The sequence below is a fragment of the Suncus etruscus genome, chromosome 16, assembly GCF_024139225.1.
Source record: "Suncus etruscus isolate mSunEtr1 chromosome 16, mSunEtr1.pri.cur, whole genome shotgun sequence".
In the NCBI taxonomy this organism is placed as follows: Eukaryota; Metazoa; Chordata; class Mammalia; order Eulipotyphla; family Soricidae; genus Suncus; species Suncus etruscus.
In genome coordinates, this window is record NC_064863.1 from 31524986 (window position 1) to 31531702 (window position 6717).

Sequence of the window (6717 nt, forward strand, 5' to 3'; positions counted from 1 at the left end):
ATTTATTTTTAACATGAATTTATAATTCTGCATTTATTTAATCTTTAGTTCTAACTCAGATATTTACTTTTTGTATTAATAAAACTCAATCTTTGCCAATAGTTTTTCATTATGAAAAAAGAGAAAGGCATAAAAGTATATACTTTTAAAATTCCATTTTTTTATTTTTCTTTGTTAGCAATTTTTGCCTAAAAGAATTTGCAGGTGGCAGAGTGATAGCACAGCCGATTGGGTGCTTGCCTTGCATGTGACAGACCCAAGTTTGATTCCCAGAATCCTATATAGTTCCCTGAGCCCACCATGAGTGATTTCTGAGTGCAAAGCTGAGAATAAGCCAAAAGATAGGAAGGAAGGAAGGAAGGAAGGAAGGAAGGAAGGAAGGAAGGAAGGAAGGAAGGAAGGAAGGAAGGAAGGAAGGAGGAAGGAAGGAAGGAAGGAAGGAAGGAAGGAAGGAAGGAAGGAAGGAAGGAAGGAAGGAAGGAAGGAAGAAGAAGAAGAAGAAGAAGAAGAAGGAAGAGGAAGAAAGAAAGAAAAAAGAAAGAAAGAAAGAGAAGAAAGAAGAAGAAAGAAAGAAGAAAGAGAAGAGAAAAGAAAGAAAAGAAAAAAGAAAGAAAGAAAGAGAAGAAAGATAAGAAAAGAAAGAAGAAGAAAAGAAAAAAGAAGAAAGAAAAAAGAAAGAAGAAAGAAAAGAGAAAGAAAGAAGAAAAGAAAGAAAGAAAGAAAGAAAGAAAAAAAGGAAAGAAAAGAAAGAAGGAAAGAAGAAGAAAGAAAGAAAAAAGAGAAAGAAAGAAAGAAAAGAAAAAGAAAAGAAAGAAGAATTTTCAGCAGCACACAGTACATTTAAATAAGGATTAATTTGTGTCATTTAAGTTTTTTTTTTCTGTTTTGTTGTTGTTGTTGTTGTTGTTGTTGTTAGAGATGCTAAGAAATGAATTGGTGACGATTACTTAAATTCTGTTGAATAAAAATATATATAGTACAAAGACCACGATTTGGGTAAGGCCCTCTCAGTCACAATGTTTCTATCCCCTCAAGCAGATGGGTCCTGATGATGCAGAGTAACCCAGGGAAAAATAATTCACAAGCAGTTAAAATTTCATAGGAGTCAGCTCGCTTTATTTCTCAGACTTTTCTCTGCCCATGAATCTCTCTGCCCATGTGCTCATTTTTTTTGCTGAGCTCTCCCCAGTGCTGCTATCCCATTCTCTCTCCCTCCCGCACTCCATCTTCCCCTCAAAGCCCAGTTTATTTTATGATTCAAATCCCCACCCACCCAGGGATGGGGGGAAAGCTCTGTAATCCTGGGTGTGGTTTTTACATACCAAAAGAGGTTAGATAACAGGAAATTGGGGAAAGGCCTTTGTTATTCAGTACCTAGGTTCACTTTACAGAATTCCCTTCATTTTTTATGAGGTTATTCTATTTGCTTTGCTCTTTTTATAGTGTCCTATCAGTGCTTTATATGTCTTAAACATTAATCTTTGGTCAGATGAGTATTAGGCAAATGTTTTCTCCCTTTTTGTAGAGGTTATGATTATTGCTTCTTTTGCAGTACAAGAAGTTTCTTACTTTGATATAGTCCCATTTGTTTTATCTTTGCTTTTGTGTGCTTGAATTTTGTGACATTGAATCATTGGATAAGCCTCTAGATTCAATGTCATTAAGGATTTGGTCTATGTTTTCCCTCAAAATAATTTATGGATTTCAGTTTGATACCAAATCCATTTTGATTTGTCTTTTGTGTGTACTGTTAGGAAAAGTTGAGTTCTTAATATTAACAGATATGCTTTTCACAGATGGGTTATCTTAGTACCACCACCACAGAAAAAAGTATTGCTTGTGTTAATTTTCCTTAAAATATAATTTTAATAAATATTTGCTAATTATTTATCGATACTAATAAGACAATTTTGAAGAACGGTTTGTATAAATTAAAATGCCTAAAAAGAAACAGACTTCTCTTAAAACCTTGTATTTTTCTCTATTATTGTCATGCTCACTCTCTTGCAATATTCTAAGTCTAGTTGTCTAGGTCTTATACAGGTGAGCATAGATTCTTCCATAGGTATTTTTTTTGTTATTGTTGTTGGTTTGGAGGCCACACTGAATGGCTCAGGGATAAGCCCTGACTATAATCAAGTATCACTCCTGAAGGGGGTGAAGGGGTTGAAGGAATAGTGCAGGGTTTCAAGAACTTAACCCAGGTCAGCCCTGTGCAAGGCGAGCACCTTTCCCACTATATCATCACTCTGGATTCACAATAGGCATTTTTATATAAAGTTATACTAACACTATAATAAAATAAAAACTACTTTCAATGCTTCAATAAGAATAATGAAAAAAATCAAAATGCTTTAGCTTATGATCTTGACCCAGTTATGTTCTTATCATCACCTTGATTTTCTAGTTTTTTAAAACTAGAATCTCTCAAGGCACAATCTCTTCTTCATGTTTTGTGGACTGTCAATCCTGTTACTTTTGAATCCTCTCCTCTTGACCCATGAATGACAATGACCCAGGTCTGTCCAAGCAGCTCATCCTATTTCTCTGATAAATGAAAAGGCCCAACAAGCACCTCACAGTATGTCAAGTAAGTATGTCACTTCTTTGATTTATTTTCTATGCCTATGAAATTTTGATAATAGCATGAACCATACCCAAGCACTTCAGAAATGGTGTGCGAACATAATAACTACAAAGCCTTTATTACTTTACAATAGATATACCAATAGTAAATTTTATATAATCTTCCCTTCAAAAAAGAATTTCATGCTAAAAATAATAGCATGGAAACGATTTAGCAATATGTATATGTATCTTGTGATATATTTTTTAATCCATAAGCAATTTTGGTTTCTTATAAATATTATTTAGCAATAATCAAAACTAAAATGTCCACCTTTTTATAAACCAGTAATTTTTTTATTTAAGCACCATGATTACAAACATGATTATAGTTGGGTTACAGTCACAAACAGAACATCCCCCTTCGCTAGTATAACATTCTCCCCTCCCAATGCCCCCTCCCCCTTCCCATCCTCTGCCTATATTCGAGATAGGCATTCTACTACAGTTATTTGTTTTTAACTTCATTAAACTGTTTTTTTTTTCTTAAAGGATAAGTGTTAAAAAAATACAATAGTAAAAGTGTGACAGTGGCAATCACCGTTGTTTGTATAGGCCCAGAAAAATATGGGGAAAATGGCCCAAAAAAAAAAAAATCCTTGGCCTGATTACAAGAAGGCCTCACCCCTTATTAGCATAAGACCGACTCTGGGCTCCAGGCATACCAGTCTGTCCAACCCGAGTCATTCTCCTTGGTCGTGGTGAAACTTTTTCACACTTTAGTTGTTGTTGGTATCAGGTTCCTATATTTAAAGATTCTGGATTCTATGCATTTCTTTCATCTAAGTCAGGCTGATGTGGAGCATCCTCTAGTTTCAGCACACCATTAGATGCTGAGTGATCTGCCCTGAAAACAGGTTGTTACTGAGTCGGCTGGGTGTTGAGAGCACTCTTTGGAGTAAGTCAATGCCAGAGCAGTGGTAGGTCTTCCCTGGTAGAGGTTTTGCATTCTGGTAATGTTATAGACAATTGTGGTTGTTTCCATAGATGGTATCCTTTGTTCAAGGGTGTATGGGCAATGCCCATTCTTCTCTGAGGCCTAAGCCAAATCATTATGCCAATGTTCAGGGTATAAGGCCTAAATGCATTACCAAATTTGTGTTTCCATCTCTATTAGATAAGAACTTGTTTTCATGTGTATTATTTTTCCATTTTAATGTGCCTATGTGAAAGAGAAGCAATGCCACAAGATATTGTTGGTGCTTCTAGGGACCGAAGGATCAAGTCCAACATTCCCCATAACTTGGTTCAAACATGAATTCTATATAAAGATACTCTTCTACCAGCATTGCTTATAAAACAAATCTCAAGCAAACAAACAGTCAACTAAAAAAAAAATCTAGTGAGCAAAATTGTCACTATATAAGAAGATATTCAAAAAAGAGTTATAGATGTTAAGGGAATACATCTGAGATATACAAAGGAGATACACGTGTCCCTTATAAACCAGTAATTAATAATAATAAAAAACTAGATTTGTCACTATGTTTTATCATATAATATTTTCTGTAGTTAGTGACTTCTCTAGTTTCAAAATCATAGTTTTTATATCTGGTTGTCTGGCATAATATGTATTAGTATTTATCAAAGTTACCAGTGACCTGGAGAGTATGATAAAATGTATATATAGGTCTGGGATGCAGCCTGATATATACATTACTTAAAAATATTTTAAATGTCTGCTTTATTAAGATAAAATTTATTATAAATACTATAGAACTTTATTATTTTGTCCCTCAATTCACAATACAGACCAGGCAAAGAGCCTAGGTTGAGGTGTATATGAGGTGCATTTACTGTGCCTCCTCTTTCTATACAGTCAGTGTAAAGAACACAGCCTGTGGTAAGAATTGGGAGGCCTTATCTTTTCTTTTTTTTTTGATTTTAATATATATATATATATATATATATATATATATATATATATATATATAAATCCTTTACCAGTGCAACATTCCCATTATCAATATCCCAAGTGTCCTTCTTCCCCATCTCACACCGGCCTGAATTCTAGACAGGCTTTCTACTTCCCTCATTCAGTCACATTTTGTTATGATAGTTCTCAGTGTAATTATTTCTGTGACTGCACTAAACAATCCCTGTGGTGAGCTTCATGTCAGGAGCTGGACCCTCCAGTCCTCCTCTATTTTGCCTCTGAGAATCATTACACAAATGTTTTTCATTTTTCTCAAAACCCCAATGGGAGACCATTCTGTGTTTATCTCTCTCCCACTGACTTATTTCACTCAGCATAATAGATTCCATATACACCCATGTATAGGAAAATTTCATGACTTCACCTCTTCTGATGGCTGCATAATATTCCATTGTGTATATGTACCATAGTTTCTTTAACCATTCATCTATTGAGGGGCATCTAGGCTGTTTCCAGACTCTGGCTATTATAAACAATAATGCAATGAATATAGGTGTGAGAAAGGGATTTTTGTATTGTATTTTTATTTTCCTAGGATATATCTCTAGGAGTGATATAGTTGGATCATATGGGAGCTCAACTTCCAGCTTTTGGAGAAATCTTCAGATTGCTTTTCACAAAGGTTGAACCAGAAGGCATTCCCATCAGCAGTGGATAAGAGTTCCTTTCTCTCCACATCCCCACCAGCACTGATTGTTCTCATTTTTTCTGATGTGTGCCAGTCACTGTGAGATGGTACCTCATAGCTGTTTTGATTTGCATCTCCCTGATGATTAGTGATGAGGAACATTTTTTCTTGTGCCTTATAGTCATTTGTATTTCTTTTTTGTCAAAGTGTCTATTCATTTCTTCTCCCCATTTTTTGATGGGGTTAGATGTTTTTTTCTTGTAAAGTTCTGTCAGTGCCTTGTATATTTTGGATATTACCCCCTTATCTGATGGGTATTGGGTGAATAGTTTCTCCCACTCAATGGGTGGCTCTTGTATTCTGGGCACTATTTCCTTTGAGGTGCAGGAGCTTCTCAGCTTAATATAGTCCCATCTATTTATTTCTGCTTTCACTTGCTTGGAGAGTGCAGTTTTCTCCTTGAAGATGTCTTTAGTCTCAATGTCATGGAGTGTTTGACCTACATGTTCTTCTATATACTTTATGGTTTCAGGTCTGATATCTAGGTCTTTAATCCATTTGGATTTTACCTTTGTACATGATGTTAACTGGAAGTCTAAGTTCACTTTTTTACAAGTGGCTAGCCAGTTTGCCAACACCACTTATTGAAGAGGCCTTCCCTGTTCCATTTAGGATTTCTTGCACCTTTATCAAAAATTAGGTGACGATATATCTGGGGAACATTCTCTGAGTCCTCAAGCCTGTTCCACTGATCTGAGGGTTTGTTTTTATTCCAATACCATGCTGTTTTGATAACTATTGCTTTGTAATACAGTTTAAAGTTGGGGAAAGTAATACCTCCCATATTCTTCTTCCCAAGTATTGCTTTAGCTATTAGTGGGTGTTTATTGTTTCAAATGAATTTCAGAAGTGTTTGATCCACTTCTTTGAAAAATGTCATGGGTATATTTAAAGGGATTGCATTAAATCTGTACAAAGCTTTGGGGAGTATTGTACTTTTAATGATATTAATCCTGCCAATCCAAGAGCAGGGTATGGATTTCATTTTCCGTGTGTCTTCTCTTATTTCTTATAGCAGGGTTTTATAGTTTTCTTTGTATAGAATACTATGTAACTTTAATGTAGAGATTAGATATATATGTAGAAATTTGATATAAATATTGTGAAAAATTAGCACATTATTGCTATTAGAATATTCCCTCCTTACACAATTTTGTGAGTATCTATGAGACATTTTAGTTTTAATCACTTAACAAGTTAGAAGTACATTATAGAGATATAATTTACATAGTTACCATGTTGAGCTTTAGAGTCCCAGACTTTATTCATTTCATAACTAGAAGTTTGTAGCAGGAATTACCTATATCATCTATTTTCCTTATCCCATGGAAAGCACGATTCTACTGTCAACTTCCTTTTCATTTTTTTAGGTTTCACATGTAAATTATAATATATTATTTGTTTTACTATGAATTATTCCACTTAGTATACTGCTCTGAAGATATATCAATGTGATAAAAAATAAAAC

At 34.6% G+C, this 6717-nt stretch overlaps 1 non-coding gene across 1 annotated transcript; it reads right to left on the reverse strand.

Annotated features, from left to right (window-relative positions):
* Window positions 1–4352: 4352 nt before the first annotated feature.
* LOC126033302 (small nucleolar RNA SNORA51) lies at window positions 4353–4485 on the reverse strand. The gene has a single exon (XR_007504410.1). It is a non-coding gene; the product is annotated as a small nucleolar RNA SNORA51 (small nucleolar RNA).
* Window positions 4486–6717: the final 2232 nt, after the last annotated feature.